We start from the raw sequence: 23124 nt of genomic DNA, 5'->3' as shown, positions 1-23124 counted from the left end.
ATGATCTTTACATAAAGTCAAGTGATTGTAGACATTGATCGTATTTATAGAACACCTTTACAGCAACACTGAGGTTACTGTTTTATTGAATACCTATGAATTGCAGCCTGGCCAACTGGACTTATGAAACTGACCATCACCTTTGAGAACTTTAGGAGGAAGTTACTACATTTTATATGTGGGAACTTAAATCTTCAGGAGCCAGAGGGCAGACTGTGACAGACAAGTCCCAAGGTGACCACAAATGCTCCTGACTTTCCAGTATTCATTTCCTTTTATAATCTCCTTCTCAAGAAGTGTGAGAAAGAGCTCTGACTTGCTCCTAATCAACAGAATACAGTCAAGATGCTAGAATGTCACTTTTATCATTATGTTGTCTAAGACTGTTTAGATTCTGGCATCATGCAATTTTCTAATATTGTAAATATGATGGAGAAAACTGGGATCTATCTCACTGTTGCCTTAAATACTATTTTTTTCTATTTCTAATGATTTGAGAATTTCTTCATAGATTTACTATCATTCAGGTTTCCACTCCTGAGTGTTATCTATTCATGTTCTTATCTATGTTTCCATTGTGTTTCTGGGTGATTTACACAAGTTTCTTAAATCGTCTTGATATTAGCTTTTATTTATAGTCTATATTAAAAATTCTATTTTACAAGCCATTATTGGCCTACTGAGTTTATGTAGTCACTCTTTGTACAGAAATCCATAATTTTGATGAAATCAAATGAATCATATTTCTTTACGAATATATTCACTTATTTATTTAGTCTTATGCTAGAGCCCTTTTTGAAATTCTCCACACTACTAGGCTGAATATATTCTAAATAGTTATATCATAAATACTAGCAGCTACATTACTTTTACTTTCACATTTAGATATTTAACATATCTGAATTCCGTATCTATACAATACAGGTTACAAAATTTTCAGTTGAAATCTAGTTTTATTTTCCATAGAGTTTTCTCTAACACCAGATACAAAATCTTACTTTGCGTATCCATTTAAAATCACATCTTTAAACTCCATTATTTGGTCTTTGAGTTATCAATTCTATTTCATTAGTCACTGTTTTCAGTCCTTTTTTGCTTCTTTCTATTACTATTACTATTACTACTATCATACCTTTTAGAAAACTTAAAGGACATACATTTCCCCAAATCACTTCTTTTTGAAAAAAACTGATTTCACTTCTTATAGATCTTTATTATTCCAATGAAATTTTAAAATAATCTTGTAAGTTCTGGTTTATTTTAGTAAGGCTTATTTAAAAAAAAAACTAATTTAATTTTGGTCCAAGTTCTGCATTCTCTTTTATGTTTTCTGTTTTTCTTATACAAATATTAATATGTGATTATATGAGTTGTTATAAGATGGTGTTATATAGTAGGATTTATTTGATTCAATTGAGTTTTAATTACTGGTGAAAATCACTGATGCTAATCTTAGCAAATAACTTGTGACTATTTTCCTCTATAATATCTCAGTCATCAATTTCTTCACTTGTTTCATTTCTTCCTAGATTTCATATGCACACACACATGTACACATACATACAGCACAATGCTAAGGTCTTTTTTTTTTATTTATTTTTTATTGGTGTTCAATTTACTAACATACAGAATAACCCCCAGTGCCCGTCACCCATTCACTCCCACCCCCTGCCCTCCTCCCCTTCTACCACCCCTAGTTCGTTTCCCAGAGTTAGCAGTCTTTACGTTCTGTCTCCCTTTCTGATATTTCCCACACATTTCTTCTCCCTTCCCTTAAATTCCCTTTCACTATTATTTATATTCCCCTAATGAATGAGAACATACACTGTTTGTCCTTCTCCGACTGACTTACTTCACTCAGCAAAATACCCTCCAGTTCCATCCACGTTGAAGCAAATGGTGGGTATTTGTCATTTCTAATAGCTGAGTAATATTCCATTGTATACATAAACCACATCTTCTTTATCCATTCATCTTTCGTTGGACACTGAGGCTCCTTCCACAGTTTGGCTATCGTAGCCATTGCTGCTATAAACATTGGGGTGCAGGTGTCCCAGCATTTCATTGCATTTGTATCTTTGGGGTAAATCCCCAACAGTGCAATTGCTGGGTCGTAGGGCAGGTCTATTTTTAACTCTTTGAGGAACCTCCACACAGTTTTCCAGAGTGGCTGCACCAGTTCACATTCCCACCAACAGTGTAAGAGGGTTCCCTTTTCTCCGCATCCTCTCCAACATTTGTTGTTTCCTGCCTTGTTAATTTGCCCCATTCTCACTGGTGTGAGGTGGTATCTCATTGTGGTTTTGATTTGTATTTCCCTGATGGCAAGTGATGCAGAGCATTTTCTCATATGCATGTTGGCCATCCATCAAAATCCTAGAGAAGAACACAGGCAACACCCTTTTTGAACTCGGCCACAGTAACTTTTTGCAAGATACATCCACGAAGGCAAAAGAAAAAAAAGCAAAAATGAACTATTGGGACTTCATCAAGATAAGAAGCTTTTGCACAGCAAAGGATACAGTCAACAAAACTAAAAGACAACCTACAGAATGGGAGAAGATATTTGCAAATGACGTATCAGATAAAGGGCTGGTTTCCAAGATCTATAAAGAACTTATTAAACTCAACACCAAAGAAACAAACAATCCAATCATGAAATGGGCAAAAGACATGAAGAGAAATCTCACAGAGGAAGACAATGCTAAGGTCTTATGAAGATATTGGAAGATACTGGTTTAAGGTTTGTTTGCCAATAGTTTTGGGTATTTTAGTGATTCTGGAGTAGTCTGCATATTAATGTGCTCACATTAACTTTTTCATAACATAGAAAATATACATTGAAAATTCATGCCTGTACATGGTCTTGGAGTAAGGGTTTTTATTTTTTATTTTTTTTAAGGGTTTTTATTTTGAGCAAGTTTCTCAGTATTGTCAGTATTGATCTTCAGTGCTGGACATTTTATGACTACTGATAGATATTATTTTATGGCTGAGCATCATTTCTAAACATTATTTATAATAGGGAAGCCATTACACTGTGAGAAAATGGCAGACAGCAAGCTAGTTCCTAAGCACTCCTTCCATTCTGGGAGAAGGTTTGTTCTATTCCTTTCATAGGTGCTCCACCCTTCAGCCTGCAAACGGGACCTGTTCGGCGGGGTCCTTTGTAACTTCTTCCACCTATTTCCTGCCCTTTTCACTGCATAAAGTACATACTGCATACTATTATGTACAAATTTCTGTATCTGCTGTAAACTATAGAAGTTTCACTGTTATTTATCAGTTATTGTTGAGAGTTTGTGTTGGAGTTTGGAGCTGTCTCTCTGAAGTATACGTGAAATAGTCTATTCAAATGAGCTGAGACCTTATATTCCCATCTTTCCTGGAGAGCAACCATCAAGTATTTTTTATAGCATTGTTTTCAACACTTCTTCTTCAGCATAAAAAGTATCTGCATAAAGAGCCTTACTGCTTACCTAACCTACAAGATTGAAACTGTGCGTTATCTTGCAGCTCTATGACTCTCTTTAATAAAAGTGTTGTTTGTCTTCTGTGATCTCTAACAAAATCTACTTTTTTCCCCAAGTTTGAATTAAATTGTTTTAAGTGACTTTTGCAGAAAGTTAATTTTTCACTGGGATCTGGACTAACACTCACTCCTCCAGCTTTATACAACCATTAAAAATGTGTATGATTACATTTCTGCTCAAAGTAGGTAATACAGTGTTCTTGTGTAAAATGAAATGGAGTTCTCTTCAATATTGCATGGATGTCTTATGTGGAATTTACATTTATTGTTTAAGACAATTACTATATGTTTTTATATCAAAAAACAAAAAGACTGTTCTAATAAACATGGAAAGCTTAGAATGGCATGACAATGTTTATAAAGGAAATTTCTGTGTTTTCTGTTAGCAAAAAACCATGTGATGACTATTTTTTTTTTTTTGGAACCAGGATAAAATTAGATAGATAGATAGATAGATACATAGATAAGATCAGTGATAAAGCAAGTAAAATGGAATAAAATGCATTTTAGAGTGTAACATTAGTAGATTACATTACTTGTGTGCATACTACCTGCCAGGTTCAATTATAAATCCTTAATAAGAGTTAATCCATTTAAATCTCAGAACAACTATATGAAATAGGTATAGTCGATACCATTATTTTACAAATGAAGTAATGAAGGCATGGAGAAGGAAATAACTTGCCCAAGATCCTACATGTATAGTAAGTGGTGGGGGTAATTTTAGGATGCAGAGGATCTAACTCCAGAGCTCACACTTTTAATCACTACATAATAGGTTGGTTCACCATAGTTAGTACTTCAAGGGTGTTTGGAATTTGGAGGCAAATTAAAATTAGGGTTCTTTTGCCATAAGTGCTAAATTATCTGTTTCATGGGTATGGATGATAAGCTTGTGCCACAACAAAGATGCAAGTCATAGCGCTATCATTCTGTTGTCCCTGCTTATTTTTTCTCAGTGTTTCAACATTAGATGTCTCGCATAATATGGATATTTCCCTTCCATCATGTGTATTCCAATTATCCTGTAGCTAGTCAGTGAAATAAAACTAATTTGAGAATACTCCACCTAATTAGTATTTTTTGTTCTAATGCCACATACAGTAAGTGATGTTGCCATTGATTCTAAACTATAAATATTGAAAACTGTGATTATCTCCAAAGCAGTGATATATATTTAATATATATGTAAATGAACTCTGAGTAAACCATATTGAGCTTGTTTCTCTCCCTGATGTGCAATAGGGCTGGCTCTGATTATGAGCTTCCCCAGGATGTTTGACTTGCCCACTCCTACCCCACCCTTAGTAATTCTTACACTCCCTAAAAATCTCTCCTAAAGGTTTTCAAGAATCTTTTAAAGTATTCAAAGGCATTAAAAGAGTAAGAAAAAAATAAATAAATAAATAAAAGAATAAGAAAGTTATCTCAGCTAGCTTTATTGTATCTACTTCATTGTTAGGAAATTAATGAAAGTAAGCAACAAGGCTTATTATTTTTTAGCTTCGAATTTCTCCATATGTTGCAGCTAATCCATACTGTAGCACATTGTTATTTGTAGAAGAGAAACCCTGGGCAATCTATAGTTCTGTTTCTAAGTCAAATTTGCAATAACACATAATATTTTTAAAATGCGTCTTCCTTTTGATTCACTTTGAAAATTCTGATTTAATGAACAATGATAGATTCATGCATGCTTTCGAGACACCCTTTACCTGCTATTATATGTGCGACTCATTGAGTCCATTATCCTCTTTTTCAGATAGAGGGCAAGCTGATTTACAATTTCAAATTATTTCCTCGGCTATGGAAGCTAATGAACTGAAAGCCAACTTGGTTCTTGGCTAAATACCTATAATAAAATGATTGTATTTATCCTGTATGATGAGTTTTTTCCTTCTTTATTTTCTCTATTTCTTGATACCAGGATATCCCCTTTGGTTGGGCATTTTCAATTGCTCAAATGTACCTTCAGTTGGGATGGTTACTATATTCATTAGCTATGTCTTAAATATACTAATTTTCTGGAATACTGGGCTTGAAAAATAAAGGATATGATATATAAATCGATATTTCTGTGAGTAGGAGAATGGAGTTAATTAAAATTGTCAAAACAGATTTTTTTTTGGTGAATTTACATACTAGTGGTCAAATAAATGTTTTCTCTATATAATGACAAGATTATAATTTTAATTCTGCTCTGAGCTTTCAGGTGTGTCAGGGTAACTTTTGGCCATAAATAACCCTAATATTGGAAAGATGATCTTTGACTTCCTACTGAGCTTCATTTTGCATACTTATTTTACGGAAAGAAAAAAGAGGCAGGGCAGGAGGGGATGTTATGCCCTTTTTTTTTCCCAACTCATAATAGAGGGTCAAGCACATAACAAGTATTTGCTTGAAAAGCCTGAATAATTGACTAGCTAAACCACTGCATGAGTTGATTGTCCAGGCCCTATAAGTAGGCTCTTTATGAAAAGGAATTGTGCTCTTAAAAAAGTAAAATTCCTAGGATAAAACTCCCTGGCTTGGAATAATTGTTTTATAAAAACAAATAATGCCTTATAGACATGAAACACTCATTTATTTCCTAGAACAGGGTGGATCATTTGCAACTATGTCATATCTACCTTTTAGATACTTATTTGAGTTATTTGCTTGAGCAGCTAGATTTGTTATTGAGTGATGCTTGTGAATCAAAAGTTACTAGTTACCCAAAGTGGTAATAAGTATTATCACAGCTGACTATTATAGCGGGTTATGTTAAATTAAAATCACAATTAAAATGGATCTAGTCTAAAAAATCTAAGATAAGAGTAACTGGATAGTAATACATTTTAAACAGCACAATCAAAAGTTTAATCTATTATTGCTGGTGAGTTAGTAATAAAAGTTTTTCATATTTTAGGAAGTATCTTGACCATGATTAATTTATGATACTGCCCTCCTGTCCCTTCAGTATAGTATCAGAGACACTTTGCCATATGGCCAATCAACATGTCCATTATCATCTTCCAGGACTCATTCCTCTTCTCCATTTTGCCACTCAGTATACACAAACATATCTTATATCCTGGCATGTGAGGACAGTCACATCTCTTTAATATAACTTGTTTTCATGCCTTTGTTCAGCATATGCTCTTTTTGAAAAGCTGTAACTATACACCTCTATTTATTAAAACAAAATCCACTCTTTGAAAGCTAATTCAAACATCATTGGTAGCCATAAATCTGATGTTTTATTGAATCAAATTTTCTTCCTTATTTTATAAGAATATTTAAAATGGAACTCTTATGTAACTAATCATATTTTATTCATAATTTTAAGAGTTAAATGTCTTCTATATTAAATAATAAACTTCCACTTCAGTTACATGAGATTTTCATGTTTAATCCCTCAGTCTTTAATATAGTACTTTGTACAAAGTCAACTTTAAATATAGATATTGGGGATGAGTTTGAGAATCAAAGAAAGATATGCAGGGGTTAATTTCTTTAAAAGAAAGAAAATAGGAATAATTAATAAAATATCAATTAATATTCTATGGTTACTTAAACTCTCTAAATGTAGAGATATTTAGAAATACTGAAAAATACTAGACTAGCAATCATGAAAATGTGTTCTGGTCCCTAATCTACTGATAAGTAGTTGTCTCTCTAGGCCATGTACCTCAATATTGAAATGAAAAATTAAACTTATTCCTACTGTTCCTTTTGTCACTAATATTTATGTGTCTAATTAGGACTCTCAAGATAAGTGAGAGGTTGACTCAAATTGCCTACGCATTTCACACTTTCTATTTAATGAATGATATTTCATTTATTATTGCTACATTGCAAATTACTCCAAAACTTAAATAATTTCTATATTACCTATGATTTTTTTAGGTCAAGATTCAGGAAATGTTTGGTTGGGCAATTCTCACTTGAGTCTCATGAGATTATGTCAAATGTTGCCTGGAGTGGTAGTCCATTTAAGGCTCAACTTGGTTGGCCACCCAAAATGTTCACTTGGAGCACCTGGGTGGCTCAATCAGTTAAGCATCTGCTTTGGGCTCAGGTCATGATCTCAGGGTCCTGAGATTAAGCTCCACATCCAGCTACCTGCTCAGCAGGAGCCTGCTTCTCCCTCTCCCTCTATTTGCAACTCCCCCTGCTTTTGTTCTCTCTCTCTCTCAAATAAATAAAATCTTTAAAAAAATGCTCGCTCATGTGATGATCTGTTAGGTTGGAGTTCAGCAGCCTGAACCCCAAATACGGTCTCTCCAGTAAACGAGTCTGAGTAGTAAAATTTGTGAAAACCAATGGAATGCCCCCAAAACAAGTAACCTATTTAATAAGGTAAGTGTTGCCTCATCTATTATGGTTTAACTTTGAAAGTCTTGCAGTTTCATATCTACCATATTCTTTAAGTTACTAGCAAGTTACATGCTTGCCCAAATTCAAAGGAAGGAAATTAGACTTCAGGTCTTCCTAGAGTAGTGGAAGTTTCTTGAGGAATATGTGGGATGGAGACATTATTGCAGCCATTTTTTGGAAGATAAACTTGATCACAGTTGATTAAGTATTAAATTTGAGTTTTATTGAACTTAAAATAGGGGCACCTGGGTGGCTCAGTCTTCAATAAGGGTATGCCTTTAGCTCAAATCATGATCCCAGCGTCCTGGGATAGAACCTCACATTGGGCTCCCTGCTCAGTAGAGATCTGCTTCTCCTTCTCCTTCTGGTATTCCCCCTGCTTGTGCTCTCTCTCTGTCAAATAAGTAAATAAAATCTTTAAAAAAAAAAACCTGAAAATAAAATTCTAAAATTAAAAATTACTGATTTTTACTTATCAAAATACTGAAAATTTTATTAACTCTATTACTAAGAAAAATTAAGACATATAGTATATATTCCCAAAAAGTTCCAAGCACTGACTAGACTTTTCATAATAAAAGTGAATTGATGTGAATTGATGAATTTAAGCTTGAAGAACAAATGTGAATTGATGAATTTAAGCTTGAAGAACAAGAGAACATCATGTGTGAAAGTTTTCAAAGTTGTTACCATAAATCACTTGGTATTTTTATATGGAGGAGGTATAAAGTGCCATATAGTTTGTCATATTAATTTACTCCAAATCATATTGAGAAGAGGATGTTAACTTATTTCAGGGAAAGAATTGTGAATATTTCTCAGGGGGAAACAGAGTTACTCTTCATATCACAAAACTCACATACTGATTAAAAAGAGTAAGTATTATGCAAATCAATTTTAGCAATTATTTTAGCCGGTATTATATATTTTTCAGTATCAATCTAAAGTACATTGCACTCATTTGTCCTTTTCTTTTATTTTAAATAATGTGGTCACTTCCTATTTTTTAAGGTTTATCTAGGTACAATCAATATACAAATAAATGCATATATTTGATGTATACATCTTGATGAGTTTGAACACATGCATATATCTATAATACCACTGCCACAACCAACATACTACACATATTCATAATCTCTAAAAACTTCCTTAAATCAAGCCATCTTTCTTCTAAGAGGTTAATATTCAAAATATGTGAGAATATCCTATAACTCACTCAATAAGATAAAAAAAATGAGTAAGAATTGCCTTTTAGAAGATATTCTAAAACATCTTGTTGAATTCACAAAATTTCTTTTAGAATGTGGACTAGATTTTTCTCTTTTATCTCTTTTATTCCTTCAATATTATCAGTGATCTGAAATTGTTGATCAGGACCCCAATTATACAGATGCATTTATAGTTTTCATAATGACCCCAAACTGGGGTCAAATACTGTTAAAAGTCATTGAATTGTTTACTTAAAGGTGTTTATTTTACCATATTTAAATTATACTCAAATAACTTTCACTTTATTCATTTTAAAATTTGAATTCAATTAATTAACATATAATATATTATTACTTTTAGAGGTAGAGGTCAGTGATTCATCCATCTCATGTAATACTCTGTGGTTATCACATCATGTGTTCTCCTCAATGTCCATCATCCTGTCACACCATTCCTCTCTCTCTTCCAGCAACCCTCAGTTTATTTTCATTTTTAAAATCCTCTCTATGACTTAATGGAGGTATTATCACAAGCAAACAAAATAGATTTAGATTACAGAACTTCCGTACATTTGAATTAAATATATATGAAATAAATAAAACTGTAGGAGTGATGATGGAATAGTAAAAAACATAAGACAATAGAATAAATGAGATGAGTGTTCTCTTGATATCATATTTAAAGTAAATAGGATATTAAAGAATATTTTAAGGATCTAAATGCCTTTGAAGTTATCCACCATAAGGTAACCAGCATTGATATTTACAGTGATCTTATTTTTTACACGTTTTATACATGCTAACATATAATTTGGAATAAATAACTCCATTAGAACACTATTTTAAAATCATGGGTAAATTTTTTCTTTTATACATATGTTTTTTACCTCCTTTCTTTTATCTATCAATAAATATTAAGTATCTGATGTGTTTCTACATAATTTCCTCAGAGTTGTGCAAAGATAAACACATACCCATAAATTGATCCTGTTATTTCTTTTATAAAATTTTATTATGTTATAAATATATTTCTGCTTCTGGCTTTTATCATTACATATTATGTTTGGAAAAACTTTAAGTCTTTGACATACAGTGAATTTATTCATTTCTGTTACCTTCATACTATCATATGGAATGAAAAGACCACATATAATCATTCCCCTATAATAAGTATTTTATATATTCCAAGATTTTTTAACTTCTTTAATTTGTTTTAAAGATAACATCCTCCTATAAATATTCTGATGTTGTTAGGCATTTATAAGAATGAATGGATCATCAAAAGCTGGTTTGCTTCAGTATATCTATAATTTTATATTAATATTTATTTATAGATTGATTTGAAAAAAAATTAAAATGTCTCTAAGGGATGCCTGGGTGGCTCAATGGTTGGGCGCCTGCCTTTGGCTCAGGCCATGATTCCGGGGTCCCGCATCGGGCTCCCTAAGAGGAGCCTCTTTCTCCCTCTGCCTGTGTCTCTGCCTCTCTCTCTCTCTCTCTATGTCTCTCATGAATAAATAAATAAACCTTTAAAAAAAAGTCTCTATAAGTTAAAATGTCTCTTTCCTCCCATTTACTAAAGGAATAAGTCATACAACAATAATTTTTGTCAAACTTAGGTATAACTTAATATGCACATTTCTGGCTTAATAAATTTGAGCATCTTTTCCAATATTAATCATTTTGAGTTGTTTGGTTTGAAGTATGTCTTTTCTTTTTTGCCCTTTTAATATTTGCTTGTGTTTCCTTTCTTGAAAAATTATGGCATGATTTGAATAGTACAAATGTTAACACTTTATCAGGTGCTTCAGAGTATAATTTGCTAATAAATAATGTATCAATATCTTTAGCTTATACACATTTGATAGGTGAAAAGAAGTTTTGGGTTACTTTCTTATTTTTTTATGTTTTCTTAGAAAATTTCATTAAATGTATGGCATTATTAATATTATTTATGTTTATAAATTTTAAAGATCTAGTATGAAAAAGGAATTATAGGCAAAGCCAACTGATGAATTATATTGCTAATGACACTTCATAACAAATGTATAGAAAAGTAGGTAAAGTCATATGCTTCTGAAGGTAGTTTTAAACCTGCATCATATTTAATGTAATCTAACAGTAGCTATTAAAATTACACATAATCATTGTAATAATTGAAGTTTTTAGAATCTAATTGATGTCAAAGAATAATGTGGCTGGACAAAGGACTCTTGACCGTAGAGGCCAGTATTTGCAGAAATTTTGTCAGTTATGCCAAGTAGATCTCACTAATATTTTAACAAAAAGATCTGCTAAAAAAATAGAGTGGTTTGTTTCATTTTAATTAATCAAAAGAAATTGTCAATGAAAGGAATAAATCCATTTATTCTGTATTTGAATCATCTGAACACGTGTAACAATTTAGCTGATTCAGTAAAAACACAATCAAAATTGTTAATTGACATTTGGTAGGTGAAATAATTCTTTGTATTTTAGTTTTTATATAGCATTCACTGTCTAGCCATTATAGAGAAGAATATCGTCTTAAGTTGAGTTCCTACAATGACAAACTTTTAAGAAACATTTTGAAGGAAGAAAAGTAAACAGTATAAATTCAAAGATAGGAAACACTGGACTATTTTCTTTCAGTATAAAATGTAAAGCCTGTAGAACAAAGGAGCTAACTCTTCATCCCCCTTCAACATTCTTTCTTACTGAACTTAATAGCTTATGTATGAAAACTGGAGTATAGCATAAGAGACCTGCTACTCTAGCAAATTTCTGAAAGCATATAAAAGGAAGAGGTAAAATGACGTGTGTTGGGCAGAGAGAATAAGGTTCAGGTTGGTTAAAAAAAGAATGAGGCCAAAGATAAAATATCCTGTAACTTTTGAAGATATGATTACCTAAAAACAGAGAATACAGAAATAGAAGCAATGAGTATCAATCATTCTGATTTTCTTGAACTCTGTATTCCTTTAAAATATACTTCCATATATATTAAGCATATTTTAATCTCAAATGATTGTGTTTTAGATATAAATATGTATCAGGATATTTTGTATTTGAGTGTGTATGTGTATAGATATGTGCAGATGTACATAATTAATTCTTTTATTACTTATATTATAGCTGACTTATATCTATTTTTCACTTGTTTCAACTGGGACATTCAAAAAAAGTATTACCAATATAAATATACCTTAGAGATATTGTGGGTTTGGATCCAGACCACCATAACCAAGCAAATATCACAATAAAGCAAGTCAAAGGAATTTTTTGGTTTTCTAGTTCATATAAAAATTGTGTTTACACTATACTATATAGTCTAGTAAGTAAGCAAAAGCATTCTGCCTAAAATAACAATATCTATACCATAACAAAATATTCTATCGCTAAAAAATTGCTAACCTTCATCTGAACTTTTTTAGTATGTCTTAATCTTTTTACTGGAGGAGGGTCTTGTCTAAATGTTGACAGCTGCTGACTGATCAGGATCCTGGTGGCTGAGGGCTGAGGTGGCTTTGGCAATTTCTTAAGAGATGAAAACAGTGAAGTTTACAGCATCATCGACTTTATCTTTCATGACTGATTTCTCTGTAGCATGTATTGTATTTGATAGCATTTTACCCATAGCAGAATTTCTTTCAAAATTGAGGTCAATCCTTTCAAACCTGTCACTGCTTTGCTAACTGTTTATTTCATATTCTGAATACTTTGTTGTCATTTCAATAATTTTCACATCTTCAACAGGAGCAGATTCTGTTTCACAAAACTACTTTTTTTGTTCACCCATTGGAAGCAACTCCTCATCTGTTCAAAGTTTCTCATGAGGTTGCAGCAATTCAGTCACAACCTCAGGCACCACCTCTAATTCTAGTTCTCTTACAATTTCCACCTCATCTTCAGTGACTTCCTCCACTGGTGTCTTGAACCCCTCAGTCATCCATTAGAGTCGGAGTCAACTTTTTCCAAATTCCTGTTCATGTGGATACTGTGGTCTCTTCCCATAAAATATGAATATTCTTAATGGCTTCTAGAATGGTGAATTTTTCCTAAAGGTTTTAAATGTCCTTTTCCAGATCCATCAGAGTAATCATTATATATGCCAGCTATAGTCTTATGTATTATTAAATATTAAGACTTGGAAGATGATATTACTCCTTGATCCATGGATTTCAAAATGAATGTTGTGTTAGCAGGCATGAAAACAACACTAATCTCATTGTACATCTCCACCAGAGTTCTTGGGTGACCAGGTGCATTGTCAATGAACAAACAGTAATATAATTAAAGGTTTTTTTTTTTTTCTTTTCCTCTGAGCAGTGGATCTCAATAGTGGGCATAAAACATTCAGTAAACCATGTTGTAAACAGATGTGCTGTCATCCAGGCTTTGTTCTTCCATTATAGAGCACAGGTGGATTTAGCATAATCTTAGATTAGGCTACATAGAGTAAATTTAACATAATTCTTAAGGATTTTTAGAACAGTAAGTGAGCACTGGCTTCAACTTAAAAGTCACGAGCTACATTAGCTCCTACTATTGGACAGACTATCCTCTGAAGCTTTAGAGTCAGGCATTGACTTCTCTCTGGCTATGAAAGTCCTAGATGGCATCTTCCAATAGAAGTTTGTGTCATCCACATTGAAAACCTGTTGTTTAGTGTAGTCCCATTCCTTAAATATCCAAGCTACATCATATGGATAACTACTTATAGTCTCTTTATAAGCATTTGTTGCTTTATTTGTCACTTTTCTGTTATCAAGATAACTTCTTTCCTTAAGCCTCACGAACCAACCTCTGCTAGCTTCAAACTTTTCTTCTGCAGCTACCTCATCTCTTTCAGCCTTTATAGAATTGAATGGAATTAGAGACTTTGCTCCGAATTAGGCTTTAGCTTAAAGGAATATTGTGACTGGAATTTTAATGAACACAGGATGTATTCACATTTATTTGTACCAGCTTTGATTTCTTTCATCAATGTTCCAGAGTTTTCATTGTACAAGTCTTTCACCTCTTTGGTTAAGTTTACTGTCAAGAATCTTATTTTAGCAAAAATTATTCCTAAAAATCCCCTTTCTCCATGCTCCTTATTAGTATATGCCTTCTGTTGCCTTATTAATATATGCTGTTATGATGATGATGTATCTATCTTCTCAGTTTGTTCTCTCTGAATTTTCTCTGCTAGCTGGTTTGCTTTTCCTCTAATGTCAGAAACAAGAAATACAGAGATACCCACTCTTGCCTCAGCTATTCATATCATTTTATTATAACTTGTTTGGTGGTTGATAATATTCTTTTGGTTATTTCTCATATTATAGTCTGAGGACAACTGCAGCTGGAATTATATAAACATTTCTTTACTCACCTGTCTGTAGTCTAGCCAAGAATAGATGAACTATTACAGGTTGTCAGGATTTCCTTCCGCCATGTAGCTTCTTCAAGTTGCTACCTTTGACTTCCAGCGGGAAATCTCAAAATGAATTTATTTGTAGTTGCCTTTCTCCAGAGTAAGTTAAAAAAAAAAAAAACAAAAACAAAACAGGTGGACGTTACCAGTTTCCTTAAGGCTAAACTTGGAACTGGTATAACTTCACTTCTTGGAAATTTTATGGTGAGAGCCATCATAGACTAATTCAAATTCAAAGGTGGAAGAACATATTCCATTCTCATTTGACAAAATACAAAGCAGATATTGAGAATGAAGGCATCGGTGGTGACCATCTTGGCAATAAGCTGCCAAAATGATCATATTAGGTGCATTTTTCAAATTGAGGAAATGAGTGTCAAAGGCATTATTTAATTCGCCCAAGGTAAAAGTGAAACCTAAATAATTTAGCTCCAAAGCCCATCTTCTTAACTATAAAGTTTTGCTGTCTCTAGATAATTATAGATAACACAGGCATCAATTTCTGCCAAATCAGTACGACAACCTCTAAATTTTATTTCAAAATAATTATGACAATGATAGTAATTATCATTTAATATCTACTAATTTGTTTATTTAGGTATGAAACCATGATGTAGTTTTAAATATCTACTTCAAATTCTTCAAGTTAAACTGATTTTACTTTTTATTCCATAGCACCCTATCACCATGTGTGTTTATAAGAACCTTTATTTTATTTTTCTAAATATATTTTCTTTCAGTTCCATTCATTTCATTCTCCACATTTAATTTCCTATCATCTCAACATATTAGATGCCCAGTTTTAGTGTATTTAACTTCTGCTTGTCTAATCACTACTATTAGATTTGTAATAGTTTCCCAAAAACATGCATATTTGGGGGAATAATTATTTTGTTATATTTGCCCATTCACTCAGAAATTTACATTTGAATTATTTTATTACTTCTTAGCATTACCTTGTATTATATGTATTTAATTTCAAATTATATTCCATTATAGAAAACAGTAGATTGATAATAGTTAGATACCTGTTAATGGACTCATGTGATAGATTACTTGTGTTATAAATTAAATGTGTCATAGAGTTAAATAGATAGTTCAGAGGTTATAGGTATAGTAAATTTCAATAGTACTTCTAAATTGGTCTTCAGAATGGTTTGATCAATTAAACTACCTTCAGCTGCATATGAAGGGTATCTTTTCCCCTCAATCCTAGAAAGTTCTAATTTTTACCATTGGATGGTTATGAAGTGGTATAATTTTAGTGTTTATTTCTCCGAGTTCTATGAAAGTTGAGGATTTCTTCACATATTAATAGCATTTGGTTTCCTGTTTCTTCAGGAAATCATATGTTTGACTTATTTTATTTTTATTTCTATTGAATATATTGCCTTTCTTTTATTGATTTTCTTTAACTAGGAATTTAAACTTAATTTTGTACTAGGTGGAAATTTGTAATTTCCTGTAAGATCAAAATTATGTCTGCTCCTTTGGTTAAAAAACTTTCCTAATATTATCTATTAAGCACACAGAGCATCAATGCAATCTGTCAATTTAATGTTTTCCTGATTATGATATAGCAAATAATTTTCTTTTTTGGATTTTATAGCCTCGTCACTATGTAACAAATCCCACTCAAGTCAGATGAATGCTTTAGGTGTTGGTGTTGGCACAACTTTCCTTGGAGTTTTCTTCTGTTCTAATCTTACTTAGGAAAGGCAAAACTTTGGGCCTACATCTAACCCATCCTGGGCTACATCATTGACCTTTCACTATTCCTTTGGCTGTTCTTTGTTTTTACTGAAGTGAAAAAATATAATTGTCTCTTTTTGGGTCCCAAATATGGGCTCCACTTATCAAATCTCTGCATAAGTAAAATTCTAATATTCAGAACTTGGATCCCAGATGCCTGACTTCATGTTTAAACCTCCTTGGTAACCTCTAGTGTATTTTCTTTTATAAATTGATACTTAATATTTCTCAATGGATGTTCATTTTATGACCCTGCATTTAAAAACATGCCTAAGGCAAAATGATTATTTTTCATTTCTCCTGCCCCAGCTTCTTCTTGCCTTCTCTGTATTATAATAACTACCCACTAAATGGAGCTCAGATGTACATATCTGTGGTTCAGTTTGGGGTCAGTTTCAATTAACTCTTTCTCTCCTCATTTTAAACATATTTTCCTGCTTTTTTGCAAGTCTAGTAATTTTTAGAATTAGATTCCCAAGTTTACAGATTTTACAGGAGGAAAACATTCCAGCTATTGTCTTATTTTAGAAACTTTCTAGTTGAGTATAAAGTTGCACATGTGACCTGATAATTCTGAGAATATGATTTTATAATTCTGGATTTTGTTTCTTTCGTTCTGCTTTTACACACAATTGAATAAGTTCAAAAAGCAGGTCTTGTTTGCTTTCCCTAGAAGTAAAGCAATTACGTAAGGTATGTCCTCTTTCCCAGGAGGATGAACATGCTGCATTACAAAGCTAGTAAGCTTCAGGGGTAGAAAAATAGTGACACAAGTTTCACCTGCCATAAAATGAAATGTTCTATTGGGACAAAATGAAGCTGGAAAGCAGTAAAATTCAGTGCAATGGAAATGTAGCAGTGCCAGATTAAGCAATATTTTTTCCCTCAGCACTTAAAAAGAGTGCATTAAAAAATTCAAAGCAATCAATGATGTTGGGTAGATACATTTGAAACACATCTGAAATTTAAGTATTAGTTCTACAGAACACCATTAACTAATTTAACAGAATGTTTCAAAGTCTTTGCATAATACTTTGTTAAATATATTTATTAGTATAATATTAAAATAAGATCAAATTACTATCATTTTTCCCTATAGAACATTTGTGGGAAGTCATATGTTCTCTAGCATTTTGTTCATTCTTTTTCTAGTTTCCTACCTGTAGAAAAAGAAACAACTTTATTTTTTTTTTTAAGAAACAACTTTAAAAAAAAAAAAAGTACCTTCAAATTTTCATTTGGACAGATAATTAATGTCTAGAAACAACACCTTTTAAGTTTAAAGTTCTCATATTTCAAAAATGGAAATGTAATTACTAACACATGAAAATGCAGCATTTTCATAAACCTAAATGTATTATTTCCTTAAAAATTCAGATATGATCTCATATCCACATAATTATCTTAACATAGTCTTAACACAGAGTATATACTTTGGCTGGTTAATCACATGATACTGTTATATAAAATGTTAGGATGCATGAGATCAGAAAATATTGCTTAACTATTAAAACATAAAAATACAAAACTGAAACATGATTACAGGGTTTAAAAATCTACAAAGACAGCAGATAAAAGACTGAATTCTGTAGAAAATAGATTTACTGATTGAGAGCATTAGCTCAAGAAATCCTACCAGAATACAAGAATGAGTCACAGAAAAAGATGGTAAGTGAAAGGTTAGACACGGGGGAATGGATGGAAAGATTCAATACAAGTGTAAGGGAGATTCAAAAAATGAGTGCTCAGCAGAGGAGTAAGAAGCAACAACATAAAAATAATAATGAAAACTGAAAACAACATAACCTCCTGTCCCTATCCAAACCAATACTAGGACCAAATATATTTTCCTGTCCTTGGGTTAAGTGATTCTGTGACCAGGGATACTTAGGAAAGCATGTCTTTGTATTGAATAATCTGCTTCTCGGCAAAGTAACTACTTTCTCTAGAAAATAGTTAGGCCTGGGAAATATGGCTAAATATTTAACCAACTAAAATAGCATGTTTCACAAGCCTAACAGCTTACTATTCAAGTCTCTCTTCAAAACCCTTATCTTACTGTGTCCACCAATTACAAAACTGTTACATCATGAATTCTGCTTGATCTCAACTAGTTTTCTACTTTTTCAGACCTACCTTAGTAGAGCAGATAACTCAGGGTATGCTTACACTTTGATATGAAGAGCAAGAGCTAAAATTTACTTATATGTCTAAGATATTTCCTGTCTTAAAATTCAACTCCTAGAAAGGTATCTAGGTGGCTCAGTCAGTTAAGCCTCTGCCTTTGCCTCAGGTCCTGATCATGGAGCCCTGAATCCAGCCCCACCTCTGGCTCTCTGCTCAATAGGGAATCTGCTTCTCCTTCTCCTTCTGCTCCTCCCCCAGGTCATTTCCACATGCTCGCGCTCTCTCTCTTGCTCGCTTACTCTCTCTCTCTCAAATAATAAATAAAATATTTTTAAAAATCAACTCCTATAAATTACACTTTATTTATTATTTATTTATTTATAAATTACACTTCCATGCAATAAAATTTGTAATCTATTCTACAGATAATATTGCAAGGTATTGAAAACTTAAAGATAAGTATCAGCATCAAGGAACTTATTTATTTATTTATTTATTTATTTATTTATTTATTTTTAAGGAGCTTTTAAAAGAAGTAACATTTAGATATATATGTGTATATATATATATAAAAGGACTGTCTCAAACAACTGGAGACCTTTCTTTCTTAGTAAACTCTTAACTACTGCTGAGTCAGCTGCTTACTAGCAAAAGGTACACATTCACAACCAAGGATAAGGCTGAGTATCTGAAGCAGTACAGCTCTTAGTTTATCTTCAAAATGTGTTAATATAATGGATTTATGGGATTTCTTATCCAAATATGAAAACTCGTCTCCCCACCCCCATCAAGACTCTCTTCTTTGTTCAAACTAAAACTCATACACATGTATAGACATGGGCGATTTCGCATTGGTTTCCATGGTCATCCTACAGTGGTAACCTTGGAATGTGGGTGCTCTCTGCATACCCTGGTAATTTGACACGTGTCTTATAACTCAGAGCTTGTTCAATTGCTCCATGACAAGAGCAAGTCAGTGCTGACACTTAGGGCTTATTTGAGCAAGCCCAGGAAATATCTCTATAATAGGACAGGGCAGCTGTCAGCTCTCAAGCAGCTTAACTTTCTAAGTTCACCTGTTTCTTTTAAATATCATAAGCTATTTTTGGAAGAGATACACATTTTGAGTATCAGTAGTAGCATCTTCTCTACATCATCTTATCTTTGTTCCCCCCTAATTAACAGACTGGCATCCTAGGGGAATAAAAGTTAATCTTATTATCCTGCTGTTATTGGTGTATCATCATAAATTCATCAAACACCACACAGAAAATAACACCACGCTATATGCACACTGTGCCTCTGTACAAAGGAAATAAAAGATTTTTCTTTCTCTGAAGAAATTTTTGAATTATTTAATAAGAAATGATGGAATAGAACAATATCAGGCAACAATGGACTATTGCTAAAAAGGTCATTCAAACAAGATCTATAGGGGATAAGAGCAAAGAAAAAAAGTACGAAAGAAAGTGGAGCTGGATTTCAACCAAATTAAGAGAGAACTTAGCTACTTGGAGGAAAGAAAGGAAGCATCTTTTTAGGTATGAAAATGAATGTTCTGTGTCCCAGTAAGAAATTGAGAGCCCTACTAACTTCTTTAAAGACAGATTAAGAAAACATTATGCTAACCAAACTGAGATTCATTTGGAAGTGAAAGGTGGTGCTAAGTTGAAATAATATTATTATTATTATTATTATTATTATTATTATTATTTATTCATGGAGACACATCAGAGAGAGGAGAGAGAGAGAGAGAGAGAGAGGCAGAGACACAGGCAGAGGCAGAAGCAGGCTCCACGCAGGGAGCCCGACGTGGGACTTGATCCTGGATCTCTAGGATCACACCTTGGGCTGAAGGCGGCGCTAAACCGCTAAGCCACCGGGGCTGCCCAATATATTATTTTTAAGTTAGTTTTTATTGTCGCAAAATTGATCTTATGATGATGTGAACTTTTTAAAAAAAAACATTGTATATTTAAAATTATTTTCAAAAACAAACTTCTTTAAAAGAGTATCTGTTATTCAAGTGAAACATAGTAATAGCTGGTATTGTGAACTTAGAAATATTAAATATTAATAATATCTTATGGGAAAATCAAATACATTACAGGAAAATTGAAATATTGATCATCTAAACATCAAAAATTATAATAAGGATAATTTCTATTGGTTTATGTTTACATACTTAATTTGTTTCTTAGGTTCATGTGTCCCTAGGGCCTTATCATTGATATATTTCAGAGAATGATATTTTTTTCCATACGGAATTATGTTTTCATATAATAACCTGCAATATCATTCAAAATTGCATTTTATGAATAACATTGAAACCACTGACACTATTACTGACCTTTCCTGAGTACTGCAATAGGTCTTTTGTAATATATTTTTTGGCGAATGGTTCTATGGATTTTAACACATGTATGGGTATATAACCATATAATAATCTGAATGCAGAAGAGACCCATTTCCCCCAAACACTCTTGTGATATCCTTAAGTAATACTGTCCTCCTACTACTGGTCACTGGAAACTATATCTTCTCTGCCACTATAGATTTATCTTCTGGAGAATGTCATATAAATAAAATCTAATAGTTTGTGAACTTTTGAGATTGACTTCTCTCATTTGCATAAAACACTTTTGCAATTCATCCAAGTTGAAGAATATTTAGGTTGTCTCTAGTTTGGGGTAATTATAAATTTCATAAATAATCATGTACAAGTTTTTGTTTTAAGATAAGTTTTTCTTTCTTTAGGGTGAATACAAAAGAGAGTGTTCTCTAGACCATATAGTAATTATGTATTTATAAGAAATTGTCAAACTCTTTTCAGAGTAGGTGTACCATTTTCTATAACCACTGGCAATGCATGAGAGTTTCAAACGTTCAGAATCCTTATTATCAATTGATATTGTCAATTATTTTTGGCCATCCTACAAGTTGTTTTACTGGTATTTTATTATGGTTTTAATTTGCATACTCATATTCACTAATAATGTTGAACAATTTTTATGTCCTTTTTTTAACATTCATATATCATCTTTGATGAAGTGTCCTTTCAGGTCTTGTATGTATTTTTATTAATTGGGGTTTTTGTTTTCCTACTGGTGAGTACTAAGAGCTCTTTATATATTAAGATAAAATTATTTTAGCTAGATATGTGATTTGCAAACATTCTCTCCTAGTCTGTTCCTTCCTATCACATTTAAGAACTCTCCAACACCAGGGCACAAAGATTTTTCTTCCATTTCTTCCTTCAAAGTTTTATAATTTTATATTTATATTTATAATACACTTTTGTTAAAAGTATAAGTTGTAATATTTAGGTTGAATTTAATTATAAGCTTAAGGATGTCCATTTATTCCCGCAAAACTGTTGAAAAGGTACACTTTATCTATTATCTCCTTCCAAAATCCTTTGCCACTCATATGTGGGTCTATTTCTGGATTGTCTATTTTGTTCTACTGCTCTGTGTATCAACTCTTTGCCAATAGCACATTAAAAATAGTTTATAGTGCATAATAACTATTTTTATAAATACGAATGCTGTATATAGATTTTGTATAGATCCTTTAATATTCTACTAGGTATCATGTTATAGAAAATGTCACATAAACCTGATATTTATTCTAGGCTGTGCTACTTAACAGAGAAACTGTGACTCTGTACAACTTGTATAGAGGATATAACTTCCATTTCCTCATATATAAAATTGCCATAAATTATCTAAATTATAAGAGTATTGTAGGTATTAAATGAGCTAGCTTATTTAAAGTAAATAACATTTAATATATATTCTCAGTAAATGTTATTTCTTTTTGTTCTTTATTCTGTCCAGCACTATATGCTTGCCTGGGTTTATTGGATATTATTTTAATAAAGTAACCCTTTAAAAATATATAAAGCATGGGAAAAACAATAAGCTAATATAAATATAATTAGTACAATTTTATGCATAATTGCAGAAAAACAAAACAATTAATATAAAGCTCGCATACTCATAATAAAATTTACCTTCATAGGGTATGAGGCTTTCAGAGAAGAATTACTATTTTCCACTTGTGACCTTGAGCTAAAGAAAAAGCGAAAAAGAACATATCATGCAGCTCAGTACCCTTTAGATTTAGTGCACAGAGAACTAATCCATCTGTTTATGGTTCCTTTTTTTGTCCCTAGATAACACTTTGTTAAAAGACACATGCTTCAACCTTCAAGATAAATTATCCTTTCAATTCTTAATGGTTGTAAGTGATAAAACCCAAGAGCAAATCAGTGTGTGCATTAAAACTGGTGACATCTATGCCTTTGGCTTGCTGAATGATTATCAAGATATTTAAAGGTTAAATGGTTATTTATACATTTATACATAGATGGAGTTCATGAATATAGTTGTCATTGCTCTCAACATTTGAGTGCCATATATTAAAAAGTGGATAGATGAAGCAGATGGGTGGTACAAATAAGGAGTAAATATGAATAAATATACAACTCTCAAACAATTTGATTTCTACCTTCAATGTAGCAGTCATTTTAATAAAAATAGAAAAATTTGGAGAAGGGGAACTGATTTCATGGAACATGTTTCCTCTATAAACACCAATTTAGTGCACATCTGGGAGAAGTCCCAGAGGAAAACTCAATAAACTTGCTTTGGAACTTTTTTCTATGAAAGAACTCAAGCTGATGTTCTAGGAATTTAATTTGCTGACTTCTATTCCAACACTACAGTGAAAATTTTCACCTCTTA

The 23124-nt window shown here is 32.2% G+C and overlaps 1 long non-coding RNA gene across 2 annotated transcripts in view; it reads right to left on the bottom strand.

The window, feature by feature from the left end:
* LOC111098181 overlaps window positions 1-23124 on the bottom strand; it is an 80688-nt gene that overhangs the window by 46890 nt on the left and 10674 nt on the right. For both annotated transcript variants that reach the window (XR_005367473.1, XR_005367474.1), the window contains one exon: window positions 22392-22449. This is a non-coding gene — a long non-coding RNA (uncharacterized LOC111098181). The remainder of the gene's footprint in view (window positions 1-22391; window positions 22450-23124) is intronic.

This window comes from Canis lupus, chromosome 12 (assembly GCF_011100685.1).
Source record: "Canis lupus familiaris isolate Mischka breed German Shepherd chromosome 12, alternate assembly UU_Cfam_GSD_1.0, whole genome shotgun sequence".
NCBI classification, from domain to species: Eukaryota; Metazoa; Chordata; class Mammalia; order Carnivora; family Canidae; genus Canis; species Canis lupus.
Note: the sequence above shows the minus strand (reverse complement) of the source record. Positions and strands in the feature narration are given on the sequence as shown.